Source organism: Ictidomys tridecemlineatus, chromosome 14, assembly GCF_052094955.1.
Source record: "Ictidomys tridecemlineatus isolate mIctTri1 chromosome 14, mIctTri1.hap1, whole genome shotgun sequence".
NCBI lineage: Eukaryota > Metazoa > Chordata > Mammalia > Rodentia > Sciuridae > Ictidomys > Ictidomys tridecemlineatus.
Window position 1 is genome coordinate 467,178 of NC_135490.1, and position 16,296 is coordinate 483,473.

Here is a 16,296-nt window from a genome sequence, read left to right on the forward strand (position 1 = left end):
CTATTTCTCGGTCTTTACAGTGAGTTTTAATATTTCTGCTTTGTCTTTTTTATTATTATTATTTTAAAGAAGTAGTCATTTACTCTTGGCATAGAAGGATAACTTCTAGATATTCACACATGATGCTGGGGTAAATCCCAGGTGCTTGCTCACTCAGTTTTTACTTCCCTGCTGCTTGGGGTGGTACATTTAGGATGCCCATTCTTTCCTCCCACCACTGGTGTCCTTAGTCCATCACTGTCCTCGTCTGTCACACGAAACTCTGAGGTCTGTGTGGACAGGTCTGTCTGTCTGGTTGCTCTGTTGTAGAGAAAAGAGGAAGAGCTGAGCATTCCTGACTCCTCATTGTAGTCCATGGAAGATGGGCAGTGTGTGGCTTGACTTTACACTCATCTCCATGTGTCTAGATTGGGTCATGTGAGTGCTTAAAAGAGCTGATCAGAGCATGAGGCACTATGTTTGATCCCCAGCACCACATAAAAAAAAAATAAGCAAATAAAATAAACATATTATGTCTGTCCACAACTAACAAATATAAATATAAAAAAATTACCTGATCAGACTTGGTCTATACCCTGTAGGCTTCTTGCTGAGTGGGAAGCACCAACATGGGTGATTATAGTGGTCCACATTAAGTGGAGGGTGGCAGGAGCCACAGCCCAGAGACATCTGTGGGAGCACTTCCTGGTGTGTGCAGGAAGGTGGGGCTGGGCTGGGCATTCCTGTGTGGGAGGGCAGCACAGAGGAGCCCTGGCCTCCTGGCTTGGTACTCTGGGGCTACAGGCAGTGCTGCCTAGGAAGAGGTCTGGACTGTCTTGGATTCATAGATGGGGAGGTACTAGTGGTAGCCAAGAAGTGTTGGAATGGGGTAATCGTGAAGATCAGGCTTGTACCCATAGAGGATTACTTGTAGCTGGATGCTGAATGGTCAGGTAAATGGTGAGTCTTCTGCTGGACACTGAGCCTGGAGAAGGCAGGGTGGTCCTCTGAGCTACCTGGCTTCTGAAAGAGAATGCATCTCTTCAGTTTCTCAGTACAGCTTTCTTTTCAAATGTTTTATTATTCTTTCATTGGCTAAGTGGACTCATCTTTATCCAGATTCCCATTTGTTACTTTTAGAAACATGGCAAAAATCATGGTCACTGTACTATGATTCTCTTATACTTCCTCTTTAGAAGAACAGGGAAATTATAAGCAAAGAGAATGTCTTTCAATTTGGCATATTTAGATCAAGTATTACTATCTCTTCTGCGAACATGAAAGCAGAAGCATTGAAAAGTTAGGCCACCCAACTGAGTGGACATGAACCTCAAGATTCCCTTAGGTGTAACAATGTAGTGTACATAGTTACTTCTGCAGGGGAGAGTTCAGTGTGTATTTTCTGAGACTTGCAACTCTGTATCTTAGAACATGAACTTTAAAACCATCTTTAGAGAAATGTCAAGTTCAGGGGAAGTTGGGAATTCGCATTCCTTTGCTATGATTTTTGGCCAATGTGCTCATGGTTCCTGTACTTAAGTTTTTGATCAGGGGCCTCTGATCACTGGGAGGAATAAAGGCTGTTTAAGTACCCTTCCTGGTGGACATTCACTTTTATAAAAGAACAGAAGGAGGTGGGCTGTAAGGAGGTGGACTGCAGGTTTGAAATTTCAGAGAAGCCCATGAGAAATAGGGTGTTGAAGGTAAGGAAGCTGACGGAAGGCATGGGGCCTGAGGGAACGGGGGGCCACAGAAGGGGTAAAGGTAGAGGACAGACCAGGGGACACCATGGACCAGCTAGAAGTTTCTCTGAGTTCTTTCTGTTCATCAGTTCAGATGCTGTAGGTACGGAACGCATGCCAGTGCAGCAGGCGAGCACCATCTAGTCCTCGAGCACTCCATGTGGCCATCACTAAGACGAGCCAGGGTAATAAAGTGAGATGAATAAGCATCATTTCGCTTGACAAAGCTTTATTAAAAAAAACTGTACAGAGAGGGGCTGGGACTGTGGCTCAGGGGTAAAGCGCTTGCCTAGCATGTATGAGGCACTGGGTTTGATTCTCAGCACTGCATACAATATAAATAAAAATAAAGATCCATTGGCAACTAAACACACACACACACACACTCTCACTCTCTCTCTCTCTCTCTCTCTCTCTCTCTATATATATATATATATATATATATATATATATATATATATATATACATAAACTGTACAGACAGCAGGGCATATGCTGCAACCTGCCACAGGTGAGGTCCTGTCTGGGACTTGTGGCCCGTGTGACTGCACTGACATGCCCTTGTATTGCACCAGGATGTTGATGCTGTGGAGCGGATTGGCAAACTGTAGGGTGAGTGGGGGCACACCCTGAACAGGCTCAGAGCCTGGACTTCACAGGTGTCATCTGCCTCCCTCTGCACCGACGCCTTTGATTAGGGTAGATTGAACTTTGGCTAGAAATAGTGGTTGCAATATTAATCTCTCTGTCCCTTCAGAAAGCAGTAGCTATTAATCAGGTATTCAGGCCACAAAGGAGGGTGAAAAGTGAGGCCGCTGTGTCCAGTGTTTATATTTTCAGTGCATGTGGGAAATCATCCTAGCAATTGATAGAAATATGGATAACTTTGGCTGAATCTCTGGAAACATGCTGATAACATGGTCCTTTAGAAGACTTTTTTTTTGTGTGTGTTCAGTGACTGCAGAAGGGGAGGCTCATTTACAATTTGTGACTGATGGGTCATTCATTCCCTCAAAATATGTATTTATGATTTTCCACTGTGCTGAACAGTGTGCTTGGCTTTGGGTATATTTTAGTAAGAAGGAAAGACTTTTTTTCCTGTGTTGAGAGTCTATAGAGGGACATAAATAATAAGTATACAATTAAATTGCTAAAAATGCTTTTTTATAGGCAAAATGACTCAGCTCTGAAACAGCTTTGAAGGAAAAGTTTGGCTACAGGGAGGATTGTGCAAGTAGCCAGGAACATCAGGAGAAGCGTGTTGAGGTGAGATCTGACACATACACAGGAACTGGGATCAGGTGGTGGGGAATATCTCAGGCCTGAGGAAAGTGGAAATATTCGAGCCTGGGTCACAAGATGCCAAGTCTTGGGGAGTCTGAGGATCCCCCAGGCAGCCATGTGATGGGAGGTGGTGGGAGTCTCTGTGTGTTGGAACTCTGGTAGGATGCTTGATGGCTGTCTGCTCAGACATCTTATCTTGATGGTTTTGGGAGAGCTTTTTTTTGGGTGTGTGGGGCAGTACCAGGGATTGAACTCAAGGGCATTCAACCACTGAGCCATACCCCCAGCCCTATTTTGTATTTTATTTAGAGACGGGGTCTCACTGAGTTGCTTAGCACCTCAGTTTTTGCTGAGGCTGGCTTTGAACTCACGATCCTCCTGCCTCAGCCTCCTGAGCTGCTGGGATTGTAGGTGTGTGCCACTGTGCCTGGCTAGAGAGCTTTCCATGGGGAGTCGTGGTTCTGGACCTGTGAGGGGATGGTAGTAGGAACCACGTCTCCAGGCCTGCCCTTTGCACCCACTGCAGACTGTGGGGAGCGAGGAGGTGGTGGGGAATGAGAGGTGACAATGGCTTCTGCCCCATGTGGGTGGAGGATGCTGTGGTTCACGTACATGTGCTCCCACTATGATTGGGGCTTGGGGACAGTGCCTAGGGACATCAGGTTCATTGCTATATTTTAGTCATTCTTTGGCTAGAGTAGACAGGTAGCAGACTTAGGGAGGCTTCAGGTCCTGCTGATGATGTTTTTAATGAGGTACCAGGTGGGTGAGTGGGATGGACCCAGGAACACAGATCTGGAGTCTAGTCTTTGCAGATGTCATCTGTTTCCTTATGTGTACTGATGCCTTTCATGAAAACCCTGATGGTGTGTTTGGACAGTCTTGCTCATGGGTGTGCAAAGAAATAGTGGTTGAGGGCACCAAGGTCCCCCTGGAGAAGCCAGTATCTGCAGTGGGTAGTGCTGGTGGGTACGATGTGGGGGATGGTGATGCACTCATGCTGTCTGGGAAGTGGACCAGACAAGGCCACACTCAGATGGGGAGGAGGAGCAGTGGTTGCTCCATGACTCTGGCTCAAGCCAATGGGAGGGATGTGGTTGTCTTATGTGGTAAACTATTGGCCTATGACTTGGGAATGTTCTCTGATCTGTTTTTAGTGACTGTGACTGCAATATTACATATTTGAGAAGATTTAAGATGTAACAGGAGTGCATGGACCTTGATTTGCCAAAGCAGGGCTTGTGTTGGGTATGGAAGACTGGTTCGCTCTTTTTTTCCTTGACTTGAATTTGCTTCCAGCTTACCAGAATCTTAGAGAAGAAAGAAGTCTGTGAAGTCAGAGGGTTCTGGAGCTGAACTGCTGTCTGGTCAAGCCTCACATTTCACAGATGGGGAAACTGAGGACGGGCTCCAGAATTCCTTGTTCCTCCCCCCAGGTTCTGTGCAACCTCGCCTCCCCACACTGTGCTTGAATTAGGAGAACATTCTTTTAGCAGATCTCCCCGCCTCCAGTCTCTCTCGGCTTGAAACCATCCTACACACAGCTGCTGGGATCATCTTTCTGAAGCCATTTTTATCATGTCACTTCTCTGCATGCTGTTTTCTGTTGCCTTTTGTCACATCCAGATTTCTTATTTCTGGTTCTCAAGGCTTTCTGCAAATGTCCTCTTTCCTGGGGTTCATTAAGAGCCTTTATGGGATGTTTGCCATAAAGAGTTGCTCTCTCGAATTTCCTGGCCCTGTTTTACCATTTCATGCCACTGGGCCTTTGCATGGGCTGTGCCATCTTTGGGATATTCTGTGTCAACCCATGTCATGTGCTGTTTTTTGTTGCTGACCTATGTCCCTTTCCTGTCTAACTCAGAGCTCCTTTCTTCCCTGAACTTATTCTATAAATTCTTTCTTCCCTCCAACTCTAACCATCCCTTTACCTTTTGGTCCCCTTTAGCAATTATCTATGCAGTGTGTAAAAGCTTCTATAAACTATCTTAGATGAGGACCCTCTTGTTGTATAAGGATTAACTAGACATCTGAAAACATACTGAGCACATGTCACTGAAGTTTCTTTGGACAATGGCTTCCATCATGTATTGGTGTCAAGGCAGTTATGTGAGGTTTGGCCTATTTCACTTGTGTTTTGAGGGTGCTGCTCTGGGGGCTGAGCTGCACACCTATCTGAGTGGCTGTAGGGCACTCTGGGGGTCCCTGGGAATGGCTCCTTGTCTCCCCTGGATACTTTGCTGGTTCCTTGAGGGTCCCCTTCATGCTGCGTTCCATCCTGGCAGTTGGGAAGTGGAGCTGAGTCACTGCCAGGAGGTCCGCAGGCAGAGAGGCGGTTCAGAGCCGCGCAGTGCCACATCCAGGCTCAGATGGCTCTGATTTAAAGGTTGTGTCTTTCATTTTCCTATTTTGAGTTCATGATTCTAGCAGAATTTGGGTGGTGGTGGAGTTGTTCAGAAGCCGGATCCAAATCCTAGTGCTCTGCAGTAAAGGTGCTGAGCGATCAGAGGCCGTGTCTGCCCTTTGTGTGTTCAGAATGTGGTTGGAGAGTACTGCTGCCTCGAGGGAGTCTTCCTTGCTATCCTCAGTTCTGCGTATGGCCACTTGACACAGTGCAGGGAGGCGGACTTGCCATGCCGTTGAAGCCTCTAGCCCTCAGTTATTTTATCTGTGAGATAGGGACAATGATGCTTTCACTAGCTTCTCATGTGTTTGTTATGAAGATCAACGTGAAACCCAGGTTCTTGAGGCCTAGGGAGACTAGCGAGCAGGGAGCCACGGAGGTCAGGACGCACACGGTCTCCTGCTGAAGGGGGCGATGCTTGTCTAAGGCCCCTCTGTTTCCCAGCACTGCTTCCTTGTGCATCTGGTTTACAGACACTGTGGAAGCTTTGCATGCTAGAGGAACTATTTACAAGGTAATCTTGCAGACTCTTATGCATCAAAGAGCAAGTATCATTCACTTTCCAGTTGTTCTTAGCAACCTCTATGACAGACAGGTTATTATTTTGTTGATTCTTAAGTATTTCTGTTATTAGAAATCAGAAATAGCCAAGAATCTTACTGTCTGATGCGTAGAGACATCACTGCAAGCTGTGCGTCCTTTTCTGACATGCTGGAGATAAAGGGTCTTGAATTTCAGATATTTTCCCCAAGATTTTGGGATATTTGCATATGCATGAAGAGGTACCTTGGGGATGGGACCCATGTCCAAACATGAAATGCATTCTTGCTTCACTTATTCCTCTCATGGCTCACAGATGATTTATTCAGTGTTTTTAGTGTGGATTTTCCACTTGAGGTTGAGCGTTTTCAGATTATAGATGTTCAACCTATGCACAGGTTTTCTTCAGAACTTTCACATAATGTATGCTTGTGTGATTCTCTTGTTTTTTGTCCTGATACCTCTGTAAGGCTCCCAAACACTGTACATGTGCACTGCAGAACTTCATCCAGGTTCAGGGACACAGCAGATTGGGCGGCTCAGCTTCTCTGCCTGAGTGTAGCTGCAGGCTGGTCTGGTCTCTACGTGTCTGTTGTCTTGGCATTTTCCTTTTCCCAGTGCATCTTCTGCCAGATCTCCCTTTTCCTCCCTGTGCTCCATCGCACATGACTGTGGCCCTTCTGTTGATGTGTCTCTGGGCCTCAGTGCCTTCCCAGTGCTCAAAGTCAATCAGCTTTTCTCCTGATGGTATGTTCCCTTGTGTTTTCCAAGTAGAGGTTGTTTTACTAACATACACCCATCAATTGCTTTGCAGATGGATGATTGGATTTACACTGACATTCCCATTTCCTCTTAAGATGGCCTCTTCCCCTGAAGAGCTGTGTTTTTCGTGAAAATCAGCCTCATTTCTGGGCTCTGGCTCCCAGTCCGTAAGTGGGCAGAATTGGATTAGATGGTGTCTACAGTTATTCTGTTCTAAACATCAGCTTCTCTTCTGTATTTCTTTGGTCTTAGTTTTTCAGGAAGATTGTCTCTGGTTTACTGACCCTGTGAGGAGTTATCTTGAGACTTCCCTGTAAACGCCATGTCATCTACCAAAGAGTACAGGGCATGTTGCTAAAGGCTGCCTAGGTGTCATCTCCCTGTTCTTTGAGCTGTCAGAAATGCTCTGTTACCCACCTGGTTCACAGATGAGGCCCCAAAGCCCCAGACAAAGGGTTCTGAGTTATGGGCAAAAGGCGCTCTGCTCCCCTGCTGGGAACTGCTTGGGCTGGGAGGGGTGATGAAGAAGGGTGCTGGCACTGGGAGTCCTGTGGTGTGCTGCCCTAGTGTTTCCTTCCAGAACACTCAGCTGTGCCACATTTGTACTTACTACATAAACTTTGAGACAGTAATAATGATCATTCTTTTCTAGGTGTAGGATAAGGCTCAGCTCTTATTTCCCTATTATTGCTTTGCAGTATTGATTTATGTAAAAAGTTAAAATGATTTATTAACATATATGGTAATAGAGTTTTAACTATTTGCACATAGTTTTAAAAAGTCCAGTGATGCAGAGGAATTTCAGTGAAAAGCAATAGCATCTTGCTCTGCATCTCCTACCCCAAGGAGGGCTGGTGCCACTTTTTAAAACACTTTATCTTTAAAAGCAGTTTTAGTTTCTCAGCAAAACTGAGCAGAAATTATGGAGATTTTGCATATGACCCCTGCTTGAAACAGCCTTCCCTGTGTCAACATCCCCCCAGGGAGTCTGTGGTCACAGTGGATGGGCCACACTGACAGGCCATCACACCCAGGTTCTGGTGCTGAGCGTCAGTGGGTCTGGACACAGACAGAGGGACCAGTTTCCACTATTATAGGCTGCTGCAGGTGGCTCCACAGCCCAGCTCACTTGCAGCTGTTTCTGTGTGCAGGTCTTCACAGGGCAGCTGTGGTCACCTGGTGGATCTAACTTAGACATTAGTCACTGACCATGGCTTCCTTCCCTTCCTTCTATTTAACTCATCTGTTGCATTTAGTTCATGCCTTTGCTAACTCATTGGCTTTAAATAATGAATTCCACCTTTTAATTCCTTGTTCCATCCACTCTGGGCCGTGTCCTTTATGGCCTGTTTTCTGGTGGCAATGTTTGCACCTCTCTGCTTGCTCAATTTCTCATTTTACTTCTGCATTTGTCAAGGTTGATGCATTTAGATTCTGTTTAGCCATCATAGCTAATTTGGTGCTTTTGCTGTAGGCTGGAAATTGGAAATACATGTATGTGTTTACATTATGCTCATATTATTGACAGCATGGACTGGTGTACTTTGTTTTATTTCCTAAATAGCTTCTTATTCTTTATGGAGTTTCTAATGGCGTTTTATGTATTTCTTCATTGCCTGTTGTTGTTGCTTCATGGGCTCGAGGGATTGTGTTTATTTCTCAGATGTGACTCCTTGGCTTTTCTCCTTCACTGCCAGGTGGACGGATCCCACGAGATCTCGTTGGGACCTCTGCTCTGTTGGTGCCTTGGTTTTCTCCTGGTCAGAGCCCCTGCTTCTCAAGTTTTTTTTTTTTTTGTCTCGATTTCCCCCTAACCCTGTTGGTGGATGCTTTCTAGTAGTCCCTAGGGAACTGAGAGTGAAAGGCTAAGTTTTCTAATCTTACCTGTCAAAAATTCCCTCTTGTATAAGAAAGTTTGGCTGGATATACAGTTTAAGATTGAAATGATTTTCCTAGGAAATGTTTTACTTCAGTATTGTTGCTGGGGAGTCTGGCTGCTCTTCCTCTGCTGTAGCTAATTTCTTCTTTCTGGGCACTTTTGGCCTTTCTTTATCTTTGTATTATGAAACTCGGGAACTTGGGCATGGCATGAAGTCCCTCATTCATAGCACGGGGTGTGGGCTTCCATTTATAATTGTGTGCATAGTTTTCCACTGTGGCAAATTCTCACCATTATTATTATTTTTTTCTGTTTTTGTTTGTTTCTTTTCTTTCTCAAATTTTAATTCTGCTATAGGACTTTCTCCTACATTGATTCTTAGCCATGTGTCTTTTCTGTTTTATACTTTGAATTTTTTATATTTTATTATACTTCTGGCAAAATTTCTCAATATTTTATCTTCCAATACTTCTATTAAAAATTTGTCTCAACTGTTTTATTTTTAATTCCCAATACCTCTTTTTTGTTCTCTGTTCCCCTTTTCCCCCCTCTGTTCCCTTTATCTTTGATATCTCTCTCTCTCTCTTCTTGTTCCCTTCAACATCCCTCTGTCCTGGGTGGCCTGTTGGTCACTTAGGCCCTGTCTCCATTGCTGTTATGTGGGCTTTCTAAGGTGGTTGGATAGACAGATGGGGGCTGTGCTGCTGGAGACCCACAGGCCCCAGATCTCAGGTCTCTGCTTGGACCTGAATGCGGGAACCTCCCAGGCAATGCTCTGGGTGGGTGGTGTGGCCTCGCTGGGCACTTCCTGAGAAGGCCATGAGGCTGATAAGGCACTGGCTGAGGCCTAGTGAGTGGTGGTTTGGGCCAGCCCCTGATCTGACCATGTGCATTATTTCCTTTAGTGCATGCTTTCCACCTGAGACCTGAGTCTGTGTCTCCACCTGGAGTGGCCAGGCCAGGTGTCCTGGGCACTTGGCATGGTGGTCTCTCCTTTCTTGTGACCTTTGGTTGCCTCTTGCCCATCCACTTTGCATTTCCTGTGAATTGGTTGAATTTATTGGTCCCCAACTAATCCTTCCATCTTCATGGATTTAAGCTCTTCTACTCTCACTTAATGGCGTCTGAGAAGGAAGAGAAGACACAGCCACCTTGAGTCTGAAGTACAGTTGTATTGTATTGTGGCTTTTCGTTTGAAATATAATTTTCTAACACCATCCAGATGATAATGACCAGGCATTTTGTAAGATTATAGTCTTTTCTGTCTCTACTTGGCATTAACCTCTCTCCTCAAAAAACTATGGGTTTTAATATTGCACAAGTGGACAAAGAAACCCTGAAAAATCAGTGTATAATGATTTCAACTGGCATGGGCAATAGGCACGTGGTGTGTTTGCTTACGTTTGAGAGCATCTTATGTTAGTGACATTTGAGAGCAGACATATCTGTAGCCAAAGTGGAGAGAAAATTATTCCTGTGTCAGGTGTTCGAGAGCATCTAGAGGGCAGGCCGGAGTGAAATCCATATCATGCACAGGTTTCCTCTTTTCCATAAAATTCATGCTTGAGGAGGTGTCTGAGGTCAGCCTTCCTCAGGCCTTGTGTCTTATGGTGCCACCCTGCCTGGCTGTGAACACCTCAGAGGAGGTGCCCACTGGGAATTGAATGTTGGTGCTATGCATGGGAGAGCAGAGGCCCCAGGATCGGATGCACACTCTCTCAACTGGAGGAACTAGTCAAACTGTCATTGGGTGGACTGTTAGTGATATCTACAGTGATTGAGCACTGTGAGTTGTCCCACAACTGATAGGGAGCTGAGGGCCTGAGCAGGTACTGTAACAGAACTTGATTCGTCTCCACTGTGTGAAAGTGTTTCTTATGCTTGCATCTAGAAAATACCATGTGGCCCTGTGAGTAGTGTTTCAGTCCAACAGGAAGTGATATCAGACAAGACATATGGTCAGCAAACTTGTCCTCTCAGGTAGCAGAGTAGCACAAATGTGAAATGTGTGTGTAAGACACTAGGAATGGGCCCAAAATGCTTTAACATGTATATCTTTATTACAGAGAAGAATAAAACCATGGACAGTAAGAACTTTTAAACATTTAAAATGTTTTTATTTTGGGATGACAGTCTTTGGAGTGGATGTAAAGCAGGAAGGGGAACAGCATAGAATGCCCAATCACATTTTAAGTAGAGGTAATCAGAATTGCATTTTAAATAGAGGTAATCAGAATTGCCACTTTGCCAAGTCTCAGGGTCACAGTTCACTTTGTAGGGCACACTCCATGCAGTTTCACTGGACAGCCATCAGGTGGAGATGTCATTTAGAGCTCAATGGATGCATGTGAAAGAACAAAGTAGCAGCTTTATTTGAAATGTCAGTAAGTATGGCATATTGGGACTTAAGTCATCTGCAGTGTTTACTGGTTGTTCAGAATTCTTCCAAGGGGTGGGTATTTGACAGTGTGAAGACCACTGGTTTAGGGAAGCAGAAATCCAGAAACCTGGGAACTTTGGGAGCATGGGAGAAGCATTTAAGGGAATGTTGGAAACCCCTGCCAGACTTCCTTTCCCAGGGGAAATAGTGTCATGGAAGTGTGTGATTAGCAGGATGGATGTCAGCACCTGGCACTGTGTTTTCAGGCTTCTGAGGATGTCCATCTTTGAGGAGTCAGTTATATTCACACAATAAGCAGAATTCCTATTTCCAGTGATGATTTGGGCTCAGGTTGGTGTGGGGAGCCACATGACCTTCTGGCTGTCATTGGCATGGGCTGTGCACTTGTCCATAAAGGAGCTGAGGATGCCGGGAAGGAGGGGCATGACGTGGCCTCTCAGATGGGGGTCCATGATATTGTTCCTTTTACCAAGACTACCTGTAAAAGAATTTGCCTGGAAAGATTTCTTAAGAATAAGAGGGGTGGAGCTGCAGTTTGTAATTGTAGAAACAAGTGAATGGCAAGGATGATTTCTTAAGAATAAGAGGGGTGGAGCTGCAGTTTGTAATTGTAGAAACAAGTGAATGGGCAGATGAGCAGATGGCAGCAGGTCAGGTGCTTGTTAAGGAAGGGCATGCTTGCGTGAAGAGGGTCCGCACACTCTTCTCAGAAGGACCTGATGCTCATGCAGATAGTTCTCAGGGTGCAACACCTTGTGTGCATGCTGGCAGGGAGCACCCCATATCTGTTAGTTGGAGAGATAAGACTGAAAAGAATCTGGGAGTCAGTGAAATAGAAAACCCTTCCCACTGCAGCCCTGAGTCTTAGCTGATGACTTTCTTATTTAAAACAGTATTTAGAATTTAAAAAATGATAATATCATAAGTGAATCCAGTGGTGTTTGGAATGCTGGGTACTTTGCCATGGTGGCCATACTTCCGGAGTTTAATTGCAGAGCTTCAATTTAGGAGCCCAGTTTGTTCCAATAGTATATTTATGTCTTTAGCCTCCTGATCTTCAACTAAGTTTATTTATTTATTTGGTTTAAACGTGCTGAAGAGGAACTGTGTCACTGTTCCTTCCTCAGACGCGGTGTCCATGTGGGGCTCTAGGGTTCATCTCCTTGTTTTTCTTTGGTATGCATGTGGCTTATTGAAAACAGCCACTGGTCTACATGAAGCACCTTTGTGACAGCAAGTGGTCGTAAGTTGGATTTAGATTTCAGAGTCAAAACATTTCTTTCTGCAGAAATACGAGGAAGTGAGCAGAACATTTTAATTTTATTTGCAATGCAGGGAAATAACTTCTATCACAAATCTTTTTAAACCCTTAGTGATTTTCCTGTGAATTATTCCATCCGTCCAGGAGAAGGAGATCAAAACTTACCTAAATACCCATTGCACACTTTTCTCCTCCAGTGTTCAAAGAGCTACCATTTTTATTAGTATGTCATTTTTATTAGTATGCCGGTTAGTATGTCTTCAGACAGAGGAACAGCTAGCAGGCAACTGTGTCAACCTCACAGTTGTGAGTTGGAGTTCTTTGGTTTCTCTGGTAGTAGGCAAAGCTGCCCACCTGCTGCTGACCAGGTTTCTAGCCTGCTATGCCTGTTCCTGTATTCCTTCATAGTCCCAGTATGTCCTGGACAAGATGCAACAGTTCTGACCTAAATACCACAGAACTCAAAAGAAAAAAAAGTGTATGAATTCACCTGAATTCCAGGTGCAGCAAGTGAAGGCTCAGGGGGAAGCATCCTCAGTAACAAAGCTGGTTCAGTGGGGGTTGAACCACCATCGCCATGATTCACAGTGGCTGGTGGTAGCATTTAGGATGCTTAGTGGGTTTGTGGGTGGCAGGGAGAAGCTTGAAAATTGGAGGAGCTGCCACCAGGGCACCCTCTTCTCATTTAGGTCTCGGCCTGGGCTTCTCTGCTTTTATCTGTCTTCCATGTTGGGGTTTAGTTATGAGTTTGTTTGAAATATAATTCCATTGGGGAAAAAAGGTAACAGGAGCTATGTGTTTTTCTAGGGCCCTACTATAAATAAAGTGATTTCATAATCTGTAAATATTAAATACTGTGCTTGGAAAACACTTATTTTCCTTTGGTATGCACATGTTATTTTTAAATTAATTTCACAATAGAATGCATTTTGACATATTATACACAAATGGAGCACAACTTCTCATTCTTCTGGCTGTACATGTGCACATGGCTTATTGGTAACATTCACTGGGCAACAGTAGCATGAAAGGAAGAGCAACAGAAGTCCCTCACTGAGTGAGACCAAGAGTGTGTGTGCCACGTGCTAGCATAAGCAGTTTCTGTTGATTTGTTATTGCTAGAAACAAAGTGGTTATTTGCTAAATATGTGGCATTTGGTTTAACTGAAATGACATTAATATCTCCCAATTTCCAGAGGCAGGTAGAGATCAGTCTGGATTGCATGGAATACAACATTTTAAAACAAACCCTGAAATAACAGTGACTTAAAGAGAGAAATTAACTTTTCTATAGCATAAAGAAGGGCCAAAATTAGGGCATCAAGGCTGTGGATGTTCCTTTGTCATCCACAAAGGATGACACCTTTGTGTAACTAGGGATACAGGCTCCTTCAACTTGGCATTCTCCTATCCTTAGCTCATATCTTCCATCTCGTGGACCAATACGGATGCTGGGAGCCTACAATCTCTTCTGCTTTCTATCCAGGAGCAAAGGAGGACAATGGAGAGGGGCATACTCGGTGCTGCAAAACCTATGTTTTAGGAGTCGCACACCACATTTCTGCTAATGTCTTACCATCTAGAACTTGGTCACATGGCCATTATGAGCTTCACAGAGAGCAAGAAGAGGGTCTTTAACTTAGAAATGGAATATGAAAACTTTTATGTAGACGGTCAGACAGAAACTGTTCTAGGTTTGTGGGCCATAGAGTGTCTATTGCAGCCACTCATGTCTGCCATCGTGGTTTGGAAGCAGCCCTAGGCAGGATATATGAGCACACATCATTGTATCCCATAAAGATATAAGAGAAGACTCACATTACTAAAATCAGTAAAACTTTATGAACACTGAAATTTGTGCTCCATGTAATTTCCACACCATAGAATATTATTATTTTGATTTTAAGTCAGTTAACAATGCAAAAAATTTTAGCTTGTAGCCCTTATAAAAACAGGCAGTGACATTTGGTTTACTGGTGGGAATTTGCCAATTCCTATTCTGTACTGCTATAAGTCTGGTTAAAGCTCAAGCATTTCAGAAAGGACATCATCTCTTGATAAGAAGTTCATTCCATAAAAAGTGACAATCATAAGCACATAGGCATCTAATAACAGGGCCCCCAAATATATGAAGCAAAATTGACAGAATTGAAGGGAGAAGTGAAAAGTTCTACAATAATAGTTGGAGACTTTAACAACCCATTTTCAATAACCGAACCACCACAAAGAAGATCAATGAGGAAATAGAGGAATTGAGTAAATGCATAAGCCAATTAGACCTAACAGATGTATAACATAATGCCCAATAAAGCAACTACACATTATTCTCATGGGCCTGTGGAACATTCCCTAGGAATATGTTCAACTATAAAACAAACATTTAATAAATTTATAAAAAATTTAAATAATGCAAAGTCTCTTTTTTTTACATCAGTGGAATGAAAGTAGAAATCAATAACAGAAGGAAAATTGGAAAGATGATAAATATCCAGAAATTAAACAGTGCACTCTTAAATAGCCAATGGCTTAAAGAAAAAAAAAATCACAAGGGAAATAAACTACCTGTGGAGAAATGAAAGCAAAAGCACAGAATACCAAGCCCTAAGGGATGCAGCTAAAGCTTCAGTCAGAGGAAACTCATAGCTGTCTACACCACATTAAAAAGAAGAGTCATTGCTCGCTTCAGCAGCACATATACTAAAATTGGAATAATACAGAGAAGATTAGCATGGTCTCTGCACACGGGTAACATGCAATTCATGAAGTGTCCCAGGTGAGAAAAAAGGAGCAATCTTAAATCTGTAAGCTAATTGCACACCTTGAAGAATTAGAAAGGGCATTGCAAACAAGTCTAGGGAAAGAAAAAGATTAGAATGGAGATAGATAAAGAAAATCAGTAAAACAAAATTATTTTGTGAAAAGATCAACAAAATTGACAAACCTTTACAAAGATGGACTAAAAAAAGAGAAGACTCACATTACTAAAATCAGAAACGACAGCATTGCTTATTGACAATAGGAATAAAAAGGATTATAAGAGAACATTGTGCAGACCTGTATAACAACGAACTATATCACCTGAATGAAATGAATAGATTCCTAGGAACATCTGACCTATAAAGACCAACTGTGAACCCTGAACAGACCTGTAAGTAGTAAGGAGACTGAAGCAGTAACCAAACCTCCCAGCAAAGAAAAGCCCAGGACTAGAGGGCATCACTGGTGAGTTCTTACCAAACACTTGAATAATCCAGTTTTTCTCAAGCTCTTAAAAAAATGGAGAGGAAAGAACTTCCTGTCTCTTGTGAGGCTAGCACTAGTGTGACAATCATAAGCACTAGTGACAGAGGTATCGTGTATCCACCATTATAGTGGAATTTGTTTTGGGCAAGGGTGTCCAATCCCTCCAGTGGGGAAGAAGTAGCCTCTTAAAGGTACTGGGAGAGTGCTGGGAGAACAGGACATCCACCTGCAAACAATGAAGTCAGACTCCTGCCTCCTGCCATATACAAAAATTAAAAGTAGTCAGAAGCAAAGCCTAAGTGTAAGAGCTAAACAGTAAAGTTCTTAGAAGAATTAAGCAGGGCACATCTTCATGATCCTGAGTTTGGCATTTTTTTTTTTTATAACATGACACCAGAAGCACAGGTAACAAAAGGGAAAAAAAGAAGATAAATTGGACTTCATATTGGGGAAAACTTGTATGTAAAGGACACTATGAAGAGAGTAAGTCAATTCATTCATAGAAGAAACCATTTGTAAATCATATAAGGTTTAATTCTAAGAATATATAAATCACCCCTCCAACTCACATCAAAAGGACAAACAGCCCAATTAAAAACAGGCAAAGGACGTGGATCGACATTTCTGCAAATGTGATATGCAAGTGGCTGACATGTGCCTGAAAAGAGGCTCAGCACCATTACTGACTGGAAAATGCAATCAAAACCACAGTAATATGCTCCTCTACACAACAAAGGAAAATAATCACAGTGACAAAGGGAGATCACAAGTCCTGGGTGGGATGTGGAGAGTAGTGCCCTC

At 43.5% G+C, this 16,296-nt stretch overlaps 1 protein-coding gene and 1 non-coding gene across 10 annotated transcripts in view; both read left to right on the forward strand.

Annotated features, from left to right (window-relative positions):
- Positions 1 to 16,296, forward strand: part of Dlgap2 (DLG associated protein 2) — a 653,188-nt gene that overhangs the window by 17,094 nt on the left and 619,798 nt on the right. The window contains exon 2 of one of the 9 annotated variants that reach the window (XM_078030711.1): positions 2,892 to 2,987. The exons of the other annotated variants lie outside the window; for them this stretch is intronic. The gene's annotated coding sequence lies outside the window, so the exon portion shown is untranslated. The remainder of the gene's footprint in view (positions 1 to 2,891; positions 2,988 to 16,296) is intronic. 9 annotated transcript variants of the gene reach the window in all.
- On the forward strand, positions 14,926 to 15,031 carry LOC120884377 (U6 spliceosomal RNA). Its single transcript, XR_005726797.2, has one exon. It is a non-coding gene; the product is annotated as a U6 spliceosomal RNA (small nuclear RNA).